The sequence below is a fragment of the Temnothorax longispinosus genome, chromosome 5 (assembly GCF_030848805.1).
Source record: "Temnothorax longispinosus isolate EJ_2023e chromosome 5, Tlon_JGU_v1, whole genome shotgun sequence".
In the NCBI taxonomy this organism is placed as follows: Eukaryota; Metazoa; Arthropoda; class Insecta; order Hymenoptera; family Formicidae; genus Temnothorax; species Temnothorax longispinosus.
The window spans coordinates 11,650,666-11,677,645 of record NC_092362.1 but is presented as its reverse complement, the minus strand read 5'-3'; the positions used below and the strand labels follow the sequence as shown (position 1 = coordinate 11,677,645).

The window sequence follows — 26,980 nt, the reverse complement described above, 5'->3', positions numbered from 1 at the left end:
AACGATGTCTACCCTCAGTCCAAGTTTATTATAAAAAGCGTCTTTTGTATTCTTTTTTTTGTTTCTTCTTTTTTAACGCGTGTTTCTGGCGTTGTTGACCACTTATTCTTGAAAGACAAATTGTAGGCAATATGTAATATACATTCCATGAATTTGATTCGTGCGTGCAAGGGTGACATTCCTAATTTGAGTGCTTCTTTTCTTTGTTAGACCTTTTATTAATTTCTGTTAAGTTGTTCATTTGAGATGGTTTGGAACCGCAAATGAACCACGAAGATGATGAAGGCGTGTGGGTTACAGCTTGAGCTACCTTACCGTCTATCATCGTAAATATCATTTGATGATTTATTTTGAATGTGGTTCCGAACTTTTCTATTTCTGTTTCTCGTAATTGAGCAATTTCGTCATCCATACGTTGCTTTTCACTTTTTATTTTTTCAGCAGTTTTTCTTGTGTATTCAAATTGTATTGCTCTGCAATATCTCGTTGAAAAAGGTCGATCATTATTCCAAATAATAATATTTTTATCGTAAAATGAAGTAAGACGTATAAGGGCATCATCTGTGACTAATTCTTGATAGGAGATGGAAAAGCTTTTCATGTCTTGAAAGGAGAAAGGAACGCAACGGATAATTGTTGTTTCGAGTGCATTGTTGCTGCAAAAGTCTTTTATAACAATTGGCACTAACTAGTCACAGATGGTGCCCTTACGTCTTACTTCATTTTACGATAAAAATATTATTTTTTGGAATAATGATCGACCTTTTTCAACGAGATATTACAGAGCAATACAATTTGAATACACAAGAAAAACTGTTGAAAAAATAAAAAGTGAAAAGCAACGTATAAATGACGAAATTGCTCAATTACGAGAAACAGAAATAGAAAAGTTCGGAACCACATTCAAAATAAATCATCAAATGATATTTACGATGATAGACGGTAAGGTAGCTCAAGCTGTAACCCACACGCCTTCATCATCTTCGTGGTTCATTTGCGGTTCCAAACCATCTCAAATGAACAACTTAACAGAAATTAATAAAAGGTCTAACAAAGAAAAGAAGCACTCAAATTAGGAATGTCACCCTTGCACGCACGAATCAAATTCATGGAATGTATATTACATATTGCCTACAATTTGTCTTTCAAGAATAAGTGGTCAACAACGCCAGAAACACGCGTTAAAAAAGAAGAAACAAAAAAAAGAATACAAAAGACGCTTTTTATAATAAACTTGGACTGAGGGTAGACATCGTTAAACAAGGTTCCGGATCATCTAATGACGGAAATACTTCTCGACGATTTTTTGCTGATCCAAAAATCACAGCAGAAATAACTGGAGTTGACGAGAAATTGATCAGAAGATTTTCCACAATATTACAAACGATTAATTGTGGTGAAGAAATAAATTCAGAAAAATTCGGTTCTTATGCGTACAAGGCAGCGGAAATATTTATTGAAAAATATTCTTGGTACTTTATGCCAATTACCGTTCATAAAATTCTTCTTCACGGTAAGAAAATTATAGAAAATGCCTCGGAAAATGCAGCATTACCTGTTGGGACATTCTCGGAAGAAGCTCAAGAGGCAAGAAATAAGGACTATAAACGATATCGACTTAATCATAGTAGAAAATGTAGCCGTCTGTTTACAAATGAAGATGTTATGCATATGATGCTCGTGTCATCCGATCCGTTAATAACTAGTTTAAGAAGTAAACCACATCAAAAAAATTTAGACTTAAGCGATGATCGACGCAAGAATTACTTTGCTCTTATACGTAAATTAAATGTAAATTGAATGTTTATTTAATTTCAATCAAATACTTGTTCCTATCATTAATTTTTAATAAATATACACTTTTGCAATTTTTATAAGTCAACATTGAAAGGTTCTATGATCATTCATTGCATATCTTACAAGTAACATAATTTTTTCCGCGATTCGCGCAAACGACTCCACTGTGCGCCGCGGCCGCAGCATATCCCCTCTAACTGGCTAGTTCGGACACGAACCATTAGCACGGACGCAAACCATGTGCGGTTACCGAGCGAAACGACGTAGTTGATACGCACTTTCTCAGGCGGCGCGTCGGAAAATGTGACACAGAAAAATTGACGAAAAATGCCGGGATGGCCTCTCTCAGGTTTCTCTCTGCTTTTAGTCGACTTTCCGCCATTTTTAGAAGTCGACTAGAAGTCGACTTATAAAAGTCGACGGAAAATTGACTTTTATAAGTCGACTATTTAGAAGTCGATTTTTAGTCGACATTCCGCCATTTTTAGAGGTCGACTAGAAGTCGACTTATAAAAGTCAACTTTCCGTTGACTTTTATAAGTCGAATATTTAGAAGTCGACTTTTAGTCGACTTTTCGCCATTTTTAGAAGTCGACTAGAAGTCGACTTATAAAAATCAACTTTCCGTTGACTTTTATAAGTCGACTATTTAGAAGTCGACTAAAAGTCGACTTTCCGCCATTTTTAGAAGTCGACTAGAAGTCGACTTATAAAAGTCAACTTTCCGTTGACTTTTATAAGTCGACTAGAAATCGACTTATAAAAGTCGACTTACCGTCGACTTTCCGTCAACTGTGCTCTTAGGGATATAATATATTGAACAACCGAAAAGCAAAATATAATATTTTATACATTATACTTATAAGGAAACAATTATAATTATAAAATATTTAACATAAAATAGTTTTATTTACATTAAATGAAATAAACGAATGATTTAATTATGCATCCAAAATAAAAATAAGATATACTATATTCATGCTTAATTTAAAATGCGATAAATGAAATTTTAATTTTAATACGACGATATGTTCCCGGATAGCACGGAGAATTGAAAAGGAATTCTTTTTAAATTCTTGATTTAAAAAATTTTTAAAGTATTTTTTCCGTATATTATTTCTGTCCCAAAACAACTCTTAAGAGTTCAAAAGAAATTCTTTTCTATGTCACCAATTCTGAGTTCTTCAGATACAAAAAAATCACTTTTCTACTGCATAAGAATTCGTAATATATTCGAAATTATGTTTAGATAGTATTCTAATAGAGCTCTATCTAAGCGCTATTTCGAATGCATTGCGATTTCTTATAGAATAGAAAAATAATTCCTTTGTATCTGAAGGATAAGAAATGTACTAATCCTTTTTATGTTCTTTCTGATGCAGAAACTGTTTTCGGATAGATTATGAAGGATTCTTTCTTATCAGATGTTACAGACAGAATATTAGGATTATAAACACTGAAATTAGGAATATAAATATAGGAAAATATAAAATAGAAGTATCCATGACTCCTATATCGATTAATGATTATATTACTAAATTGGTATACAGATTTGAAATATTGTACCATTAATTGTTATAACAAACAATTCGTATAATATATATGAGCGACATATTTATCGTACATACAGACATGCAAAATAAAATTTTATATGCAAAATAATCAATTTATACCTAATATGATATATTATGAAAATATAAAAGTGTCCCGAAAGAGTGGTCGAGTAACGATTCGAAATTCTACAAACATATTGTTACTTTGCAGAAGCAGCGACGATCGTTGTATTTCGGAATTCGGACGCGCTTCCGCGCGTTCCGTTAATGCTTCATTGGATGAGAGTCTATATGTACTTCGATAGATATGCATCAATCAATTGGCAGTAATTTATGGCTTATATAAAATGTATCTGAATAGAATAATGGACATATGTATTATATTTTCTCAATGATTTCCATACGCTGGATTGAGCATTGCGTTTATAAATTTATAAAATTTCTCCTAAGAGCCGTTCTGATCCGAGTAAGCAAAAGTCCACATACAAAAATCCACATACGAAGTTGCAACACCATGCATGGATTTAATAGCACTTTGATATTCCCATTTAAGATAGCAGATACAATGAAAGAATCTATGGATAGATTTGAATATATTCTGTCTAGTCTTAGAAGTGTCGATAGGTTTCCGTTTAACGATGCTAAACTGGTAATAATTTCTGCTCCGGTGTCAGTCTTCAAGGATAATACAACCTGTCTTGTATTTAAATGTAAATCAGGTACACTGAATTTCCTCGATTTCGTCGGCACTGCTATATTTTGCAAATCCATATCCGTAGTTTCATTCTTCTCTGTAGGTACTTGCACGTCGTCATCAATAAAACACGATAATACCTAGAACATTGATATAATTTAGAACTGTTGAAAATATATACGAATATGTTATACATTCTTTGTTGAGTTACCTTATTCCGTATGTTATAAAGTTGATTGAGCCGGGATAAAGAGAAATGTACTTTCGTCGGTCGTCCCATTTCAATGAAAAACTGGCGGTTTTTGCCTAGAATCATTTCAGATTTTATTGTCGCAAAAGAAGGTGGAATACCCGTGTCTGGATGTGGATCTCCATGCTCTGTTTCTATCATATAAATTTTGAAATCCTTCTCGCTCGGTATTGCGTTTAGATTTTGTGCATTGCCGAGCGCTAGCTACTGTTATTGTTATATCGAAACAAGATATCTATAAATTCCGCAACAATATTAATTAAAATAAAATATTTGATAATATGCCACATTAATATTAAATGACGTATTAATTTTTTGTAAGTAAGATGGTATAATACGTACTTGTATCTTTTTAGATAAATGTTGCTGAGAGAATATGTTATCTTTCCGCAATTTACTAAAAATTCAAACGGTGGAAGTATCATATAGTTTCAACCATGGGCCTTCCCTACAAGAAAAAAAAATCATTACTTTTAATATAAATTCTGAATTAAATCATGAAACGCTGTTATATGATAACTTACAAATTGTATTGTATTGTGGAATGCATGCTGGACATTTCAAAATCGACACCACTATCTTTTGTGAAGTCTATATCTGAATCATCTGACGTCTGTTTCAGCCAGAAATTTGCATTTTAATAAGTATTTCAGAAATGTAACCGTTCGTAGACAACGTAGAATCAAGCAGCAATTCTTTCTAGATATTAGAGTATCACAGAGTTAGTTTCACAAGATACATAGATAAATGATATTCTTAATTTAAGCATGACTGATTTTAAGTACAATGATTATGAATAATTATTCTACCTTCTGAGGTTTGTAACCACTTTATACTCCTAAACTCTTTTCACTTTCATCACAAACGTAGTTATTCAGAGTCTGTCAAACACTTCTAACAGCTCTCAATAGCATTCAGTGGGTAATTGAGCTAATTCTCTCCAAATTTCTGTTCCAATACAGATAGGCATTTACTTAACTGACCATTTAAATTCTGAGAGGGAGCGGAGCAGAACGGAGAAAGGAAAAGCAATTGAGAAAGAAGTTCAGAGAACGACGTTCAGATGGTGTTAGTGGGCGCTTACTTATTTCGCGCATGCGCACTCCATTTTAGACAACAAGAAATCAAGAGAGTTGCGCTACTGTATATACTGTGGTTACTACAGAAGTAACGCTCGCGTAAACGTAGTAACAGAGAGGTTAGATTTGACATGTAGACTGTGCGTGTGTCTTACGTTTTGCGAACTGCGGCCTATGTAGACCGGGCTTTACGTGAAAATTGCCTTAAGGTTATTCTACATAAAAGTCGTTGTCGTGAGTTGTAAAAAATTGACCAATCACATTCGAAGTTGAGGAGAATATTCAATCTGTGATTGGTCAATTTCTTACAACTCAGGACTACGACTTCTATGTAGAATAACCGCAGCCTTAAGGTGAAATTTTATGGGCAGTAAAAAATAGCAGCAGATCGTACTGATTGGCTACAAAATAGAGAAGTTCTAGGAACTCGAGAACTTCTCTATTTTATAGCCAATCAGTACAATCTGCTGCTGCTTTTCACTGCCAATGAAATTTCACCTTTAGGGTGCGGTCACATAGTCCGGTATTCATAGTTATTTAAGACCGTCTTAAGTTCAATCTTAAGATGTCATGAACCAATCACAGAGCCATATTAGCGTCTTAAGACATTACTTAAGACGATCTTGAAGACTATGAATACCGGCCATAGACTGATATTTTCCGCGTAAAGCGGGGAGCACACACTTCTGCACAACGCATAATGCGTAAACATAAGAAAATTGATTGGTCTATTTCCTTATGCACATGTGTATGGACCAATCAATTTTCTTATGCTTACGCATTATGCGTTGTGCAGAAGTGTGTGCTCCCCGCTTAACGCGTATCGCATAACCAATCAGAAGTGCGAATATGCGTAACCGAAAATGCGGAACGCTTCTAATTGGTTACGCGGTTACGCGTTACGCGAAAAATACATGCTATGTGACTTCAGCCTAGGCCGGTCAGAGAGAAACCTGAGAGAGGCCATCCCGGCGTTTTTCACCTCAACAAAGTTAGCCCCCCCAAGTGGATTATTGATATATTTTTTTTTATCAATCGTTTGGTGGTTGATTGGTAGTATTTATTTGGTACCGTATTCAAAACGTTCGGTAGTTTCTCGTTTTTCTAGGAAATCAAAAACAAATTTTTGATCTTTTTTTAGCCCCCCCCCACTTTGACTGTAATAGTTTATTTTTTTAATCAATTGGCGATTGATTGGCAATGTTTGGTACCGCATTAAAAACTTTTGGTGGTTGCGCGTTTCTTTAGAAAATCGAAAAAACAAATTTTTGATCTTCTCTTAGCCCCTCCACTTTGACTGTGGTAATTTTTTTTTTTAATCGATTGGCGATTGATTGGCAATGTTTGGTATCGCATTGAAACCTTTTGGTAGTTTCGCGTCTTAAAAAGAAAGAATTAATTGTCAACAAATTTTTAACCTTTGTTACGTTCTGTCGTCCGTTTTTGGGTCAAAACATTTAAGTTATTTACCCGGGATTTGGACCAAGTTGTGTGATTAATCAAGCCCGAAAAGATAGCGAATTTTATAAGTTTTATAACGAGGATCAGAGTTTTTAATTATTTCAAAATTAGGGAAATCAACCGTAAAATCCAAAGGAATTAATTTGTATGGAGTTAAGGTTTTTTTAATTTGAATTTTGGTTTCAACTTCCTTTAATTTTAAAAATAATGGAAAGGGGTCGTGATCAAATAGAATAGCTTGTTTAATAAGATATTTTAATTTTTTGATTTGGAATCTTTTGCCCCCTTTTCTGGGCATTCAGGAATCCTGTTGCCACGCTTTTGGCAGCGACAAGAATAATAGGAAATCTCCTGTTGCCACGCTTTTGGCAGCGACAAGGATAATAGGAAATCTCCTGTTGCCACGCAGTTTGGCAGCGACAAGAATAATAGGAAATCTCCTGTTGCCACGCAGTTTGGCAGCGACAGTTAGGAGTGATGAAATTAAAAAGGTTTTGGATATGAAATTAGTTTCAAAATTAAAATTACCTTTATTCCGGAAAACTCGATTACAAATGTTAAATTCGGTTTTAAAGTTCTTACTACGAGTTTAGATTTTTGATAAAGTATCGATTACTAAAAACTCCGGACTTCGAATAACTACTAGTTAGATTTTTGATAAAGTATCGATTACTAAAAACTCCGGACTTCGAATAACTACTGAATTAATCCTTCGCTCTTATTTATACTTAAATGGCGAGAACCTCCCCGCCTGAGCTTCCCACCATTTCATTGTCTTATCCTAAGGGAGGAGGAAGGTCTTATCACCAAGTGTAACTCGATTCCCTGTGAACCACGGCCAGAGAACTGTCTCCATGAGAAATCGGATAACTAATCAATATCGATTAGCATTCTTGGCTATTTAAAGATTTTAATATCAATTAGCACTCTTGGTTATTAAAAGACTAAAATTTTGTTCGCACGTAACACCTTCCCCCTTAAGTCATACGTGGTACGTTTGTTACCGCGTATGAACTATTAATAAAAAGGAGAAAAATTTTTAAAATTTTATAAATGTATTTAATATGAAGAAATTTGTATAATATTGTGTAAAATATATGTATAATAATAATAACGTATAATAATGTGTAAAATATGTGTAATAATATTTAAATGTGTATAATAATAACATATATAACATATAATAATGTGTACATAATATTTAAAATTGAATGTTAAGTAATATTTTCAAAAATAATATTGAATTTAACGAAATAATATGATATAATATAATGTAATATAGTATAATATAGTATGATATTGAACATTATATTCGAAATAATATGATATTTGGGATAACATAACATAATTTCTAACATAATTTCTAAAATCCATAATATAATATGGTATAATATAGTATTTGGGATAATTTATAATATCTATATTAAAATCTATATCAATATCGTATACTATTTTTTTTTTTTTTTTTTTTTTTTTAATATCTTTTAATTACCTTAATTTCGAAATTTTTTTGTTGAAATTCCATAATTTCAAACTCTACTCTATTCCTGGCGTATTCCTCGAGACAGTCTCGGCACTGGTGAGACGGCCTTAACCACATTAATTCTTGATTACAAAAGTGACAATTAATTTTTGTATCGATGTCAATTCCGTGTAAGAGTGAGCATATCGAATGCCATCCGGTCACTTCCTCAAAATTTCCAGGTTGGAATTCTTGATCGTAGCATTCCTCGCATATTCTCCTTCTCGGATCACTCCGCTCAACGTAAAGGATCTCGCCGTTATTTTCTGTGCTTAAGCACATGCATCTCATGTATATGTTATATGGTTCTTTCCTTCCTTCACCGTAGCCTGCGTAGTCTGCTGGTAGGACTCCGTCGATCGGTCCATAGTACTCATTCTTCTCTTTCTCGCTTCTGTTGTCCGTCGGTCCTTTCATTTTCTATTATTTGTTTAAACTATTATTAATTATTTGACTCTAAAGAAAATTTACTTAAAAGAAAATTATTTACCACTGTTATTTATTTTCCTTAATTCCCTTTTATGATTTTAATTATAATTTCAATCTCGTTGAGCTTGCACTGAGTCTGAATTTGAACTGACTTACATTTACGGGCTGTCTCTCGGCTAGCCCTCTTATCTGTAGCGTAAACCGAAACTTGATCTTAAGAATTTAGAGTTTATTTTGTGTTTATAATCGCGGATATAGGCTTTAAGTTTCATTGTGGATAACTGTTTCATTTTTAATTTCTTTAATTTTAGTCTCGGGAGCAGAGCAAATAATTTTATTTATATGTTGTTGTAAATGTAATGTATTTGTTTCTAAATTTTCATTTTCTGTTATTATGTGTGTTAATGTTGCTTCTGGTAACTCTTGCTTCGGAGATATTTGATCCTTTTCTTTTAGTGTTGTTCCTCTTGCTAAATGTAACAGCAAATTCGTTACTGAGTCCCATAGCGCTCCAATTAAATATATTGACCATCCATAAATAGTATGAAGAGCATAGCCATGTATAATGGTATCCATTATTAATTTTATTGTTCGTATGCAGAAGTATAATCCAATTACTCCTGCACTTGCATTCCCGATGGATAAAAATGTTCCCCAAATTTTCTTCCAAGCGTTTTCCGTAATTTTTTCCAATGAATTTTCATCCAAAAGGTGAGAAAGCGATATTCCTTGAGCTTGTACTGGTTCTCCCTTTACGCCACGCGCCATTGTGTTTAAAATTCCATTTCTTTCTGCTGGAAACATTATTTGGTCCCTTAAATTTTCTAGTTCATTATTTGTATAAATTCCGCTTGCTGCCAGGGGTCCAGGATCATTATATTGCCACGTAGGTTTATTGTTCGGTTTCATTATCGTTGGTGGTTTGCTGAATTCTAGAATTGGTGTTATTCGATACCATCCGTCATTTAAAAGGTACATTGTTGGAATTATACGGCTACAAGTAGTTTGTGTTCCTGTTTTGAACAAAATGTGAGTTCTTGGCGCTAGAAAATAGCTTTTGTTTCCTTTAAGTACTGGTAATTGCTGATAACATTCTTGCGTATGTCGGTACTTTATGTCCACCGGAGTGCATTTAATTATATGTTAATTATATGTACAGCTTCTCCAGAGATCACTGCCATATATCCGGGTCCTTTCATAATTTGATATGCGAAATCGTCTGGAGCATGGATTGCTAGGGTCAGTGCGTTCTTCATTACTTGTCGTTCCAAATTACAGCGTTGTGTTAATACGTCTGTGTATAAGCGGTTCATTTGTGTGCGTATATGTTTTTCTACATAAACAAATTTTGAATTAATATAAGCAAAAATGTCTAAATTTTCTACTGATAATCGGCGCTTATGCGCGAAAGATTCTCCTTTTTTAATTTCTAAAATTACAAGTTTTGGATGCTCTGTTTTAATTAATGTGTATCCACAAAGAAGCTCTTCCCCCATTTGTGTTAACGCAAAAGTTACATCTCTAGTTGACAAGGAATAAATTATTTGCAAATTTTTATCTACATCACTAATCATTTTATTAGCTTTTCCTTCGTATAAAATATCATAATGATTGAATTTACAATAATCATTGGGTATTGTTTCCCAAAAGGTATATTTTCCTTCAATATCTATACAATTTCCATCTGAATATTGACAGGTTGTTCCTGTTTTTAAATGAATCTGATTTGTTTCTATATTAGTTACTGCTTGATGAGAATTTAAACTAATAGTTATTATTCCTTGCACAACTACATTTTGCCATGTCCCATAAGGATCTGAATATTGTGTTCCAAAACATTGTCCATCTGTTGTTACTGATCCTGCAAAAGTGATTGGTCGCGATGTCGTATGATTTACTTTTAGCCCATTGATTACATTGTTAACATTTATAATAAGTGTACCGGTTTTATGCATATTTTTACATTGATCTATTGTCGATTCAATAATATATTCCGCTTGCGCATTTGTTACAGTCGCTATGTGTGAGTGCATTCCGCAGTAATAAATTGTTCTTGAAATCGAAATTTTACATTGAATTACATTTATTGTATCGAATTTCGCAAGTTGTAATAATTGAATGTTAGTTTCCTCTATATGTGGTTCTATTAGTGGTATGTTGCATTCTTCGATCTCCAATAATGAGACAGTCGTCACATTGAAGTTTGACGTCCCACAGTCGTACCCGATGATTCCATAAATTGGTTGAATGTTGAGAAATAGGGTGATTATTGGGATTATCATCTTCATCGGAATCTTCTTCTTCAGCTGTATTAATTACAATGTAAGAAAAGATTTTGAATTACTATTATTCTAAAGTATAATTCTAAAGTATATTGTCTTTTAAGATTAAAAATGTTGCGGGTACACTTTTAATCTTATTTAAGTTTTCATTTTTCTGACTTTATTTGAATGAACAACTCTTGATTTTCCTTTAAAAAGGAGTTTAATATTACCATTTGGTAAAATATCTGTAATTATATGTGGACCAGAATATTGGTCTCCTAATTTACCTTTCTTCGGTTCATTTAAAAGAAAAACTTGATCGTTTATTTGAAAAGTTTGTGGATTAATCTTTTTATCATAATAATATTTTGATTTTAATTTTGATGCAATCAAGCATTCTCGTGCCAATTCTTGTAAATCATGAATGTTTGTCATTAACTGATATAAATAATCATCATATGTCTTTTCTTTTCCAATATCGTTAACAATTTCACTGGATGGTTGTCTGGCTGTTTTTCCAAATACCAACTCATATGGAGTATATCCAGTTGATTCATGAGTGCTTGTATTATATGAAAAGGTAGCATATTCTAATAAATCATCCCATTCTGTAAATTTATTTACGTATTGTTTTAAATATTCTACTAATATTAAATGTGACCTTTCCAAAGCTCCATTTGCTTGTGGGTAAAAGGCAGTTGTTCTATATTGTTTAATTTTAAATTGTTTGGTAAATCTTTTCATTAAATTACTCATAAAATTTGTGCCTTGATCTGTCAAAATTATTTTAGGTGCTCCAAAAATGCAAATAAAATATTTTAATAATGCATCAGCTACTTGAACTGCAGTTATTGATTTTAGAGGAATAGCAAGAGAAAATTTTGTGAGATGATCTTGGATTGTTAGGATATAGGAATTTCCTTTGTTGGTTTCAGGTAATGGTCCAACTATGTCCATTGATATCTTTTCAAATGACGAAAATGGTGTGTCCGTGATTAACATGGGCTGTTTAGTTTTAACTCTTACTAATTTTTTAATTTGACATTGCAAACACTGACTTATATAATTTTGAATATCAGCTTTTATATTTCCCCAATAAAAATTTTGTCTAATTCGATTATAAGTTTTGGTTATTTCTTTGTGTCCCCCGATTTTCGATGAATGAGCCTCTTCAATAATATCTTTCCTTTTTTGAATTTCCGGAATTATTACTAACCCATGGCATATAATTAATTTGATTGAAATTCCAAGCAATGTTTTTCGAATTTGATTTAAAATTTCCTCCCATTGAATATTATCTATTTCTTTTGTTTTTGCAATATTTATTATTTTAATTGAGTTTTCTTTTATTACTTCTCTTAATTTAAATGTAAGTTCAATTAATGTTTCTCTACTCATCTGTTCTTTAACATCTTCTTTACAAATTAAAATCAAATGAATTTTATTTCCCCTTCTAATGATTTCAATGTTTCCTGATTTACTTTGTTTAATTTTGGGTAATAAATTTTGATTTTGAAGTTGTTTCGATCCTTCGTCACAAGGTTTACCATTTGCAGTTAGGAAATATAAATAATTTTCTTTCCTCATAAATATTTGATCACGACTATTTATTACACTGTGTTTTTGTCTTCGCGTAATTATTTGTCTTTCAGTTCTGTCCACGGTCTCGTCTGTAATCGTAAGTTCATTAAATGTTGTGTCTATGTCCTCTTCACTGTCACTGTCTCTTTCTTCTTCACTTCGTTCCACCTCTTCTTCTTCCTCAAAGTCGTCGTCGTCAGTAACTTGATCTTCTTGGTCATCTTTCAGGTTGTCGCCAATGGTTTCTCCCTCGACAATTTTTGTTTGGTCTTTGCAATGATTAACATGTGTAGCCTTATTTTGATAAAACTCATAATTTTCACAATCTCCTGTTAAACTATTTAATATTTCTAAAAGATTAGATGGTATAATTATTTGTGAATTTATTGTTTCATTATTGGTAATTGAAAAATTTAGATCATCGTTATTAATGTTTTCTAAAGATGTTCCTATCTCAAGTGTTTCATTTTGAGTGTCATCTATAATGTTCGGCGATTCCAAAGGTGATGATTCGTCATTATTTATCTGATTTATTGGATTGTTGTGTATTTCTAAAGATTCATTATTGTTTATTTGATTTTCTGAATTATTATGTATTTCTAAAGTTTCATTATTATTTAATGACTCTGAAGGCAAAGATTCATCATTATTTGTTTGATTTATTGGATTATTGTGTATTTCTACATGGATTGTGTGTTCAATAAATAGCGGTTCTTCTAATTCCTTTTTTGTAAAGGGTATGCTTTCTCCTTCTGATTTCTCTGCATTACGTGTTTGCATTCCTGTAACTATCGGCTCCGGTTCTTCTATCATCATTCCCCTTCTTGGCGAAACTGGCAAAGGTTTAGGATTAGCATTTCTTTGTCTTGCTTCATCATCTTCTGGACACTCTTCGATTTCATCAAATGAAGGATGTATTGGAAATATATTTGTCACAGGGTTTCTCGATAAAGCATCAGCATTAGCATTTATTTTTCCCGGTTTGTAAATTATTTCATAATCATATTCAGTTAATTTAATTCTCCATCTCGCTAATCGTGAAGTAGGATCTTTCAATTTATGAAGCCAGGTTAATGGTTTATGATCGGTTATTAATTTAAATTTTTTTCCATAAAGATAAGGTCTAAAATGTTGCACAGCGTAAACTATTGCTAATAATTCTTTTTCAATTGTAGAATAATTTTTCTCGGCTTCATTTAATACTCTTGAAGCGTAACTTATTGGTTGATCTTTTCCTATTTGTCCTTGACTTAAAATTGCACCAATTGCAGTTCCAGATGCATCGGTTGTTAAAAGAAAAGGTTTAGTAAAATCAGGATATTGCAATATTGGTTCATGACATAATGCATTTCTCAATATATCAAAGCTTTCTTGCTCCTTGTCCCCCCATTTAAAATCAATGTTCTTTTTTAATAGATTAGTTAATGGTTTTGCTATTTTTGAAAATCCTTGAATAAACCTACGATAGTATCCAGCCAATCCAAGAAATTGTTTTATATTTTTGGCACTTTTTGGAATTGGAAAATTTTGTACTGCTTCTATCTTTTTAGGGTCTGGACGGACTCCGCTTTCCCCTATTATATGTCCTAAATAAGTCACTTCTTTTCTCAAAAATTCGCATTTATCTGGTTGTAGCTTTAAATTTGCTTCACGTAATCGTTTAATTAATTTTTCAAATTTAATTGCATGTTCTGTAAGAGAACTTGAGTATAATACTATGTCATCTAAATACACAAAAATTTCGTTACCTTGCATTCCTGTTAACACTAAATCCATTAATCTTTGAAAAGTTGCCGGTGCATTCTTTAATCCAAAAGGCATTCGATCGAATTCATAATGTCCATATGGCGTTGAAAATGCTGTTTTATGACTATCAGCTGGATGCATTTTGATTTGATGAAAACCTGAAGCAAGGTCAAACACCGAGAAATATTTCGCGCCGCCCAGCTGATCCAATATCTCCGTTATGTTTGGAAGTGGATATGCGTCACCTACTGTCTTATCATTTAGGTCGCGGAAATCTAACACCATTCTCCACCGTTTATTCCCCTTTGAGTCTGGCTTCTTAGGGACTATCCACACAGGCGTGTTATATGGAGATTTTGACGCCTTAATTATATTCTGATCTAATAATTCATTTACCTGCTTATTTATTTCGTCTTTATGAATTACTGGAAATCTGTATTGTCGTGTATGTATTGGTATTTCATTTACCGTTGGAATTCGATGTTTTAAAACATTTGTATGTTCAAGTTTTTCTCCAGGCAAGTGAAAACAATCTGAACTTTTTTCAATTAATTCTTCAACATGTAATCGTTCTTCAGTATTTAAATGTTCTAGTCTTAATGCTTTAATTATTTTTGCTTTCCTTTCTTCTTTATTTACGTAAAAACAAGATCTTGAACTTGAGTTGAGGCTTTGAGAATTCGGAATTAGAATTGTATCAGAGTTTGAACTTGAATTGGAATCAGAGTTTGAATTTGAATTGGAATCAGAGTTTGAATTTGAATTGGAATCAGAGTTTGAATTTGAATTGGAATCAGAGTTTGAATTTGAATTTGAATTATGAATGGAACTACCTAAGCAGTCCGAATTTGAATTTGAATTGGAATTAAGAATGGAACTACCTAAGCAGTTCGAGTTTGTATTGGAATTAGAAATTTGCTTTTCAATTGTCTCAAACTCATATATTTTGATTGTGGGTACATATATTCTTTCTTCTTTATCATTCGTATTTATTACTTGCAGATATGCCCTGTCGTCTTTCACCGTAACTAAAGCATCTCCTAAGTAAATGCCCTTTGTCACGTTTAATCGCGGTACATATCCTTCTTTTAGTTCTGGATTTGCGACTCTAATATGCATTTGTGAAATACATCTCGGAGGAATAATGAAAGTTTCTTCTTTTTCTTCAAAGGGAATATAAGTATCATTCCATTCTAATTGATTTTGCTCATAATTAACTTTTACTTGAAATTGTTTAAAGAAATCTGAACCCAAGATCCCATTTTGTGGTATCGGAAAATTATCCTCGACTAAATGAAATACAACTGGACATCCTAAGATATCTATCTGTGCCAGCCCTAAGGTGGTCACATGATGCGTTGTTATTCCACTAAGTCTCAGAGTTTCATTTCTGTCCACTATGGTTTCAGGTGTAATAAAATTTTCTTTAATTATATTTGGGCCTGATCCACTGTCCACTAAGAAATTTAAATTTCCCGTAAAATTTGAACTATTTAATTTCACAGATGGTACATCTTCAATGTCAGCTATATTTACTCTTCGATATCTGATTCTGGTTCCCCCGATACTATTCGTGTGGGACGTATTTTGGCATTTCCCGGGGTCGCCCCTGTCCTCACGGGAATCTGTTCGTTTCCCTGATTTTGTGAATTCTGGCGGAGATTATTATTATATATACGTCTGCGACATTCTTCTAATGTATGCCCGGATTTTTTACAATACCTGCATATTATTGTTGAATTTAAATTTTGATTATTTGAATTTTGTTGTATACCTGAAGTTATTGGTTGTTTTTGATTATTATTAGTATTGTTCTGCGGATAGCCAGGTGTATTTTGATTTCCATTCTTACTATTTCCCTGAAATTTATTGATTTGCCAGCACCGATCTGCTGTATGGCCTTTCTTATGACAAAATTGACAGGTTACTACTTCAGCTTCTATACGTCGTGTTGATGCTCGTTTTTCACCGGGTGTATTCTCAGCAAGCACAACGCTCCTTATCATTTTAACTGTCTCTAATTCTTTTTCAGCATCAATCGCGCGACTCTCAACCTCTTCGAACCTTCCTTCTTTTGATATTATAATTTCCTTATCTAAACCGCGTAAAAAGCTTGTTTTTAAATGATTTTCAATTGAATTTCGGAATTCTGGGCTTATCTGTCCTGATTCTCTTCTTTGTGCATCAAGTATTCGCTTCCCTAATTCTCGTATACGATTTGCATACGCGACTACTTTTTCATCCTTTTTCTGATATAAATAAGCTAACCGTCCCTGAGCTTCATAAACTGTTTCCCTAGGCCCGTATTTAGTTCTCAAAAATTCTACTAATTCTTGCATTTTACTGAAAGTTTGCCCGAGAATTGATCTATGTGCGTCCCCTTTTAATTTGTTACGCACTGCACGGACTAAGTTTATTTCTTGTGTCGGCGTGATCATGCTGAGTGCTTCCTCACAACCCTCGACAAAATATACAAAAGGAATATTTCCTCCATCAAAATTTGGCACTGCTTCTAATGCATCTCTGATTGAAAAGTGCAAATAATTACCTAGTGTTCCTTCATTTATGATCGCCATTCCTGAACTCGGTGGTCGTGAACTTTGTGATTGTTGTAATTGTTGAATTACTTGTTGCTGGTGAGCCAAGGTCCTTCGTAATTCATCGATGTCCATATCTCCTGTTCCTGTACCCGTTGGCGTTTCCGTTTCGGAAGGTGGCGTACGAATCATCTTTATTTAATTTATACTTTTATCACTGTTTACTTTGTTCCTTTTCACACAACTTTTAGTATCCCACCGCTGTCACCAAATTTATGTTACGTTCTGTCGTCCGTTTTTGGGTCAAAACATTTAAGTTATTTACCCGGGATTTGGACCAAGTTGTGTGATTAATCAAGCCCGAAAAGATAGCGAATTTTATAAGTTTTATAACGAGGATCAGAGTTTTTAATTATTTCAAAATTAGGGAAATCAATCGTAAAATCCAAAGGAATTAATTTGTATGGAGTTAAGGTTTTTTTAATTTGAATTTTGGTTTCAACTTCCTTTAATTTTAAAAATAATGGAAAGGGGTCGTGATCAAATAGAATAGCTTGTTTAATAAGATATTTTAATTTTTTGATTTGGAATCTTTTGCCCCCTTTTCTGGGCATTCAGGAATCCTGTTGCCACGCTTTTGGCAGCGACAAGAATAATAGGAAATCTCCTGTTGCCACGCTTTTGGCAGCGACAAGAATAATAGGAAATCTCCTGTTGCCACGCAGTTTGGCAGCGACAAGAATAATAGGAAATCTCCTGTTGCCACGCAGTTTGGCAGCGACAGTTAGGAGTGATGAAATTAAAAAGGTTTTGGATATGAAATTAGTTTCAAAATTAAAATTACCTTTATTCCGGAAAACTCGATTACAAATGTTAAATTCGGTTTTAAAGTTCTTACTACGAGTTTAGATTTTTGATAAAGTATCGATTACTAAAAACTCCGGACTTCGAATAACTACTAGTTAGATTTTTGATAAAGTATCGATTACTAAAAACTCCGGACTTCGAATAACTACTAGTTAGATTTTTGATAAAGTATCGATTACTAAAAACTCCGGACTTCGAATAACTATTGAATTAATCCTTCGCTCTTATTTATACTTAAATGGCGAGAACCTCCCCGCCTGAGCTTCCCACCATTTCATTGTCTTATCCTAAGGGAGGAGGAAGGTCTTATCACCAAGTGTAACTCGATTCCCTGTGAACCACGGCCAGAGAACTGTCTCCATGAGAAATCGGATAACTAATCAATATCGATTAGCATTCTTGGCTATTTAAAGATTTTAATATCAATTAGCACTCTTGGTTATTAAAAGACTAAAATTTTGTTTGCACGTAACAACCTTCTTTAGCGCCTACACTTTGACTGTTGGAAATTTTAAATTCTTTTTTGAAAATTTTATTTAAACATTCCAGTTATGTATAGTGACGATTGCACACATTGTGGGCATTCAGGAGCGCATACGTATGTACACGCACTAGGCTCTGGGGTCACATGCGCATGCTCTAGGGCTTAAGCGGGGCGCACACACTTCTGCACAACGCATAATGCGTAAGCATAAGAAAATTGATTGGTCTATTTCCTTATGCACATGCATATGGACCAATCAATTCTCTCTGCTTATGTTTATGCGCTATGCAGGTTTGTCTGGATTGACCTTAAAGGCCATCGCACACAAAATTGCATAGGCTGCATAAGCATAGCATAAAGCCCCTTGCACAATGCCAGGCAACAGGCAATAGGAACAGGGAATAGAAATCAAAAGTCATGTATAAATGCAGAATAAACAGTGACACAGGCAATAGACACAGAGTTTCCGTCACGTTGGAAATTCTGTGCCTATTGCTTATTGCCAACCAATCATAGCATTTGAATTTTTTAGGTTGTAATTAACGATTTTTGGGTTATTTCTGGTTCCTATTGCATTCGTATGTATTTGACCGGAAATGAATGTCCGGGAAAGAATCTACCATATGAAATCGTTTGTATTTTGTATGAAGACTTTTGAAGTGCAATTGAAAAGGTTTGTGAGTCATTCGTTTAATTGTAATTAATTAATTATTTTTACACCATGCATTTAGCCGAAATAGATAAATTAATAAAAGTTTGTGTACGCAATCGTTTGTATTTTGTATGAAGAGTTATGAAGTGTGATTAAAAAGGTTTGTGAGTCACCCAGATAATTTTAATTAAATATTTATAAACTCGGTAATTAGCCACAATATAGATTTTTAGTTATTCATGTTAAAAAAAGAAGGCGCTAGTGTTCCCGAAGGTTCGTCTGCAATCAGAATTAATATGAACGTTTTAAAAATTATTTTTATACTGAAATAAATAAATATACAGGCTAATAAGCCTGTAGCTATAAGCGATAGTTGCTAATTAATAAGTTTGTAAAGATGTACCAGCTGTGCAGGGTGAAGAGCAGGTTATCTCAAACGTCCTGCCACAACCCAATTAAAAGAGACTCAAATGTCATTACCGCTGAGAAATACTTTTTACCATTTAAGTTAGCATGTCAGAGCAACCGGATTGTCCATTGCGTTCCACTTTGAATTTTTTTTACAGTCGTTTATTAAGATTGCCCTACTTTCAAATTGAGCGCTTTTAAATGTATTTATTATTAAATTACCGATATCGATATATTATTAGTAATTTAATATTAAAACTTGACAGAGTGACGTAAACTAATTCGCTCATAGTATTATAACAAAAGTATTATGCGTTCGCAAATTCTCGAAAGCTAGCTTCTTTACTATGCTCTCTCTTTATGTCGAGCGATTCAGATAAAAATCTCCGAAGTCTTTCTTTCTCTCGCGATATTCCTAGAGTAAAACTGTACAAAAGCTCTACGAAAGTGGCGATATTTTTCACGGATCTGGTTCGAGTCTCGGCTCTTGAGGAAGGTGCGCATGTAGAAAGAGTACGCCAACATAGTTTATCCTTCTAAATGGTTATCAATTCTCTATAAGTTCTGTATTGTTTACACATAAATTATAGAATATCTAAACGTTTCTTTTTTTTCGATGTCCTGTGAAATTGTACAATAGAGTTACAAATAAAGATAAAGCCACACTTTACGTATAATCTGATTCAGTCTTTGCTAATGTTACATAATAACGTGCGAAAGAACTAACAGTTAGACTATTTAAGAGGCTATTTAAGAATTTTAATTAATAGCGCTTTTGACTGGGCCGGGTTTGCTCGCTCCGAGAGCGATTAATGACGTCACTTCGGTAAATCGACCAATGTTATCAGTGCAACTATCAAAGCCGAGATTTTATAAGAAGTACAGTACTTGGTTACAAGGTATTTTTGAAGTCGAATTTGAAGTTGCAAGTTCTACTCCAACTAGGCCATCAAACTATTCAGTAGGCAGACCGAAAAAGAGTTTCGACAAATGCTGTGATCGTGCAAAACGGATGAAACTAAGCGAATTACGCGCTGCTTACCCACGGCAAATGATCGATGCCGCTTCAAGTAAAATACAAAATCAGAAAAATGGTTTTGATGCTAACACTGCTCTGGCATTAATAATGGATGCTCAGTTATCAAGACGATCGACAGTATGAAACAATAAGAGCTGCGACGAAGAAAATTGGATTCGATATATTTTCATCGTATTAAAATATCCAAAAATCAAAACAGGATTGCTACCCAGACGACATTAATATTACAGAGAGTTCGGCGTCAAATAATTTACAAAAATTACTAGATCAAACTGCAAAAAGACTATTTGAGACAAATAGATAAGGAAAATATGGTTGATGTCAATGAATTAACATTGCTCACGAAATGGGGTTGTGATGGATCATCAGGTCAGAGCGTATACAAACAAAGTTTTATGGACAAAGAAATATCTGACGAATATATGTTTATGACTTCATTGGTGCCCTTACGTCTTACTTCATTTTACGATAAAAATATTATTATTCGGAATAATGATCGACTTTCTTCAACGAGATATTGCAGAGCAATACAATTTGAATACACAAAAGAAACTGCTGAAAAAATAAAAAGTGAAAAACAACGTATGGATGACGAAATTGCTCAATTACGAGAAACAGAAATAGAAAAGTTCGGAACCACATTCAAAATAAATCATCAAATGATATTTACGATGATAGACGGTAAGGTAGCTCAAACCCACACGCCTTCATCATTTTCGTGCTTCATTTGCGGTTCCAAACCATCTCAAATGAACAACTTAACAGAAATTAATAAAAGGTCTAACAAAGAAAAGAAGCACTCAAATTAAAAATGTCACTCTTGCACGCACGAATCAAATTCATGGAGTGTATATTACATATTGCCTACAATTTGTCTTTCAAGAAGTTGCACACTTAAAAACTATAAGGAAGCAATGTGCAGGTTTCTATACTTGCACACTTAAAAAACTATGAGGAAGCAATGTGCAAAGTTTCTACTTGCACACTTAAAAACTATGAGGAAGCAATGTGCAAGTTTCTACTTGCACACTTAAGAACTATGAGGAAGCAATGTGCAAGTTTCTACTTGCACACTTTTTTATTACCCTAAAACATTATTTTTTGAAGTCTCAATTATTGAGACTTGAGATGGTCTAACTGTCCCCCTTAGAAAGAGAAAACAGAAATCGGTAATCCCTTCACCGAGCCTCAAAAAATTCAAAATTTTATAAAAAAAAATCCTTTTATACAGATTTATTAGATATACCGATAATTTCAAAAAAATTTTTTTAAAAAGAACCCTTTTACCGATCATCGCCAAATTCAATACCAACCTTCCTTAAGTGATACTCTATCAATTAAAAAAAAATTCAGCCCGATATCTCAATATTTACGAAAGTTAGAGCAACCACGGACATTTATAAAAAATTGAAAATTTTTTTAAAAAAGAACCCCTTTACCGATCATCGCCAAATTCAATACCAACCTTCCTTGAATGATACTCTATCGATTAAAAAAAAAACAGCCCGATATCTCAATATTTGCGGAAGTTAGAGCAACCACGGACATTAAATCTGACATACACACACACAGACATTTTTTTTAGGCGATATTTCAACGTTTTACAACGATCTGAACATATTGGCAGAAAAAACTCAAAAACCAATCTCTTCGTTGGTTTCTTCTACCCCTATTTTATATATAAATCATTTAAATTTGGTTGATTAGACCCAACTTTATACGCAATCAAAGGTTCATATACGGAATTCACGAAAACAAAGCTTCCTCTATGAGGAAGCAACAAAGAATACAAGACGCTTTTTATAATAAACTTGGACTGAGGGTAGACATCGTTAAACAAGGTTCCGGATCGTCTAATGACGGAAATACTTCTCGACGATTTTTTTGCTGATCCAAAAATCACAGCAGAAATAACTGGAGTTGACGAGGAATTAATCAGAAAATTTTCGACAATATTACAAACGATTAATTGTGGTGAAAAAATAAATTCAGAAAAATTCGGTTCTTATGCGTACAAGGCAGCGGAAATATTTATTGAAAAATATTCTTGGTACTTTATGCCAATTACTGTTCATAAAATTCTTCTTCACGGTAAGGAAATTATAGAAAATGCAGCATTACCTGTTGGGACATTATCGGAAGAAGCTCAAGAGGCAAGAAATAAGAACTATAAACGATATATCGACTTAATCATAGTAGAAAATGTAGTCGTCTGTTTACAAATGAAGATGTTATATGCATATATGATGCTCGTGTCATCCGATCCGTTAATAACTAGTTTAAGAAGTAAACCACATAAAAAAAATTTAGACTTAAGCGATGAAACGCAAGAATTACTTTGCTCTTATACGTAAATTAAATGTAAATTGAATTTTTATTTAATTTCAATCAAATACTTGTTTCTATCATTAATTTTTAATAAATATACACTTTTGCAATTTTTATAACTCAACATTGAAAGGTTCTATGATCATTCATTGCATATTTTACAAGTAACATAATTTTTTCCGCGATTCGCGCAAACGGCTCCACGTGCGCCGGGCCGGCCGAGCGCGGCCGCAGCATATCCCCTCTAACTGGCTAGTTCGGACACGAACCATTAGCACGGACGCAAACCATGTGCGGTTACCGAGCGAAACGACGTAGTTGAGGCACACTTTCTCAGGCGACGCGTCGGAAAATCGGGCACACAGAAATTGACGAAAAACGCCGGGATGGCCTTTCTCAGGTTTCTCTCTGGGCCGGTATTTAATCAGATCTTATTTCAAGACCGTCTTAAGTAATGGCCGCATTCAGCAGATACAACTGTTGAGTTCGTCTTATCAACACTCTGCGTTGATTGGTTGGTTCTAAAAGTAAGAACCAATCACGTTCGACTGCTACTCAGCGGCTTGGTATGGTGAACGCGCCCAATGTCCTTAAGATACGTACTAATATGGCTCTGTGATTGATTCATAACCCCTTAAAATTGTACTTAAGATGGTCTTAAATATAAGAAGTCCGGTATTCATAGTCGGTTCTTATATTTAAGACCATCTTAAGTATAATCTTATGCGGAGTCTACAATGCGAGTCGTGAGTCGTAGGCCGTAGGAAATTGACCAATCACAGTCGATTATTTTTCTCAAATTCGACTGTGATTAGTCAATTTCTTGCGACTTATGGCTTGCGACTCGCATTGTAAACCCCGCATTTTGAGATGTCATTAACCAATCACAAAGCCGTATTTGCATCTTAGGACATTACTTAAGCCGGCCTTAATAAGAACCGACTATGAATACCGGCTTTAAGCCTTGTGTAGATTCTAGAAATCGGTCCGAGTTTCGGTTTAAGCCAATCAACTTGCAGTTCTTACAGAAAAGTAGCAGTTTCATTGGCTTAAACCAAAACTTGGACACAGTTCTTGCATCGTGGACACCGGGCCTTAGGCCGGTATTCATAGTCGGTTCTTATATTTAAGACCATCTTAAGTACAATCTTAAGATGTCATTAATCAATCACAGAGCCGTATTAGCATCTTAAGATATTACTTAAGACGGTCTTGAAATAAGATCTGATTATGAATACCGGCCATAGAGCCAATTTCATCATTCGTATGTACTTGGCCGGAAATGAACGTTTTTTTTTTTTAATCTAATGAAATCGTTTGTATTTTGTATGAAGACTTTTGAAGTGCAATTGAAAAGGTGTGTGAGTCATTCGGTTAATTGTAATTAATTATTTATTTTTACACCATGCATTTAGATATTAGATTAATAAAATATTAGATTAATAAAAATTTTTATATGGAATTGTTTGTATTTTGTATGAAAAGTTATGAAGTGTGATTAAAAAGGTTTGTGAGTCATCCAGATAATTTTAATTAAATATATATTTATAAAACTCGGTAATTAGCCGAAATACATTTACTTATTCATAAAAGAAGGCGCTACTGTTTAGGCCAGTCAGTAAAGACACTATCATTCGAAAATTTAACTTTAATTACAAAAGTTTTAAACTGTGATGGAATATTCGGTAAGTTGAAATAAAAATAAATCTCATTTTGCAACTATCCCCGAGATCCGGAACATGTTAAACATTGCAAAAAAATGTTAATTTATTATAACTTAGCGAAAAAAATTGCAAAAGTCCTGCAAACTTTATAAGCAATGTCTATTGTAATATTTTTCACAATGTGTTAGATTTGCAACCTATTTTGAGGCGCGCAACATTGAAATTTATTGCAAAATAACGTTTTTATTTATAACCTGGAGGAAACAATTGCAAAAAGTGCACTGATAGAATAACTTTTACAACTGCCCCGAACAGCTGTACCAATTTGCAATCTTCTATGTTGCACGCAATATATATTTTTTTAATCAATGGTGGAACAATTGTTTATTTGGTCGTAATTTTGCCAAAAAAATTGCAAAAGTTTTGCAAATTGGTTGCAAACGTTGAGATTATTTTTCGTCACAAGCTGGTTAAGCTTGCAACCTCGGACAAAGGTCCGCAACTTTAAAAAATTAGCAACAATTATTATTTTGGACTTTTTACAAGCATGAAAAAATTGCAAAAGTTTTGCAAATTTTAATTTCAAATGTCTTCTCCCATCCGAATATAACTTTGCAACCCTCTACTAGTTATGTAAATTATTGATCAAACTTATAAATAACTAATTTTGTACAACATAATTTTTGCACGCTTTTCGAATCGCAACTTTCAACAAAAAACGTCATTAAATATATAGGTAAAATATTAATTGTTACTATAATTGTCTAAAATAAGTCGTTACATATAAACTTTATACGATTCGGAGACCGCTCAGCGTATACGTTAATTTTCAGATATTTCTTGAAGATAAAATATTGCTTCCTCATAGAGGGAGCTTTGTTTTCGTAAATTTCGTATATGAACCTTTGATTGCGTATATAAAGTTGGGTTTAATCAACCAAATTTAAAGATGTACGTATGTCGCTTATGTCAAAATAAAGGAATAAAGCTGAAATTTACAGAGATTGTGCACTTATATATCCCAAAAACCTGTGTTAAATTTGCGATTGATTGTCAGACCCGTTTTTGAGATATTTGCTTTAAAAGTTACAGAAATTGTATACATATAGATATATAGATATACTTCCCATGTAAATATCATAATTATCTCTGCTCATGTACGGTAAAAATGAATGAAATTTTTATGGTACACTTCTATGACATCAAGAATTGCAATTGCGGTTTTTTAAGATTTTCTGGTTATATTTTTTTTTCAATTTTTTAATGATTTATTTAAACAATATGAAGTACAAAAATGGGACAAAATTGCGATTTTTACGCTCTTTTTGTCCCAATAATACCACGTTGTTTATGAATAATTTCTGAGATTAGCTCTACACTGTTTAATCAAGAGAACAAAATTATACTACATAGCTATAGCGACATACATCTTTAAAAGAATTATATATGCGAAATAGGAGTAGAAGAACTAAAGAAAAGATTGTTTTTTGAGTTTTTGATGCCAATATGTTCTAAAACATCGAAATATTACATTAAAAAAAATGTCCGTATGTGTGTATGTGCGGATTTGATGTCCGTGGTTGCTTTAACTTCCTCAAATATTGAGATATCGGGCTGTTTTTTTTTTATCGATAGAGTATCATTCAAGGAAGGTTGGTATTGAATTTTGCGATGGGGGTTCTTTTTAAAAAAAATTTTACATCTAATATATATATAGCTCTCTCTCTCTCTCTCTCTCTCTCTCTCTCTCTCTCTCTCTCTCTCTCTCTCTCTCTCTCTCTCTCTCTCTCTCTCTCTCTCTCTCTCTCTCTCTCTCTCTCTCTCTCTCCCTCTCTCTCTCCCTCTCCCTCTCCCTCTCCTTCCCTCCCTCCCTCCCTCCCTCCCTCCCTCCCTCCTTCCCTCCCTCCCTCTCTCCCTCTCCCTCTTTCTCCCTCCCTCTCTCTCTCTCTCTCTCTCTCTCTCTCTCTCTCTCTCGGCACAATACACTCTGCACAATTGTTTTCCAAAATTAATCAAAAAAATCGGATAATAATTCGGATACTCCATACGTAGTACTGTCATGCGCATGCTTTTGTTTCAAGTAAGATGGCGTATATTTTTTTCTCTCTCGCAAAATTTTGCCACGACTGTCAAGTTGGCCAGACTCTGATAAGAGGGACTCCAGTATATATATATTATATATTCTATACATTTTCTCTGATATTAAATTAGGTAATTATTTAGAATACGGGCTCTACCTCAAATACCGATAAAATTATGTTCACATGAAACTAAATTATTTAGTTAAATAGCTGTAATCGTTAATTGGCGGTAATAAAAATGAATTTATATGGAAAAGAAAAGGACAATAACAGTTTACCACAATCAATCAATGTTGACGAAACTAAATTGAAAAATGTCATTGTTAACACGCACAAATGTTTTCACAACTTAAAAAATGCAGAAACTAATAAAAGAATTCAAAGGTATTTATTTAAAAACCACTATTATTATTTTATATTGCTGCATGCATGCATGTATGTATATTTATTTAGTTTTTATACTTCTCTTTTTGTTCTATTATTTTATTTTATTTTTTATTTTATTAATATTATTAATAACATTAGTAATAAATCTGCGTAGTTT

The 26,980-nt window shown here is 33.4% G+C and overlaps 2 long non-coding RNA genes across 4 annotated transcripts in view; both read right to left on the bottom strand.

Moving 5' to 3' along the window:
* Nucleotides 1-1,839: 1,839 nt before the first annotated feature.
* The window catches only part of LOC139813155 (uncharacterized), a 29,750-nt gene continuing 4,609 nt past the window's right edge, over nt 1,840-26,980 (bottom strand). Inside the window, exons 3-7 of one of the 3 annotated variants that reach the window (XR_011732054.1) lie at nt 5,104-5,242; nt 4,819-4,993; nt 4,637-4,742; nt 4,256-4,529; nt 1,840-4,184 (exon numbers count right to left, since the gene is read on the bottom strand). This is a non-coding gene — a long non-coding RNA (uncharacterized lncRNA). The remainder of the gene's footprint in view (nt 4,185-4,255; nt 4,530-4,636; nt 4,743-4,818; nt 4,994-5,103; nt 5,243-26,980) is intronic. The other 2 variants (XR_011732053.1, XR_011732055.1) reach the window with 2 other exon arrangements.
* LOC139813156 (uncharacterized) lies at nt 8,286-22,035 on the bottom strand. Its single transcript, XR_011732056.1, has 2 exons — nt 17,758-22,035; nt 8,286-11,091 (listed from the first exon to the last, which is right to left on the bottom strand). It is a non-coding gene; the product is annotated as an uncharacterized lncRNA (long non-coding RNA).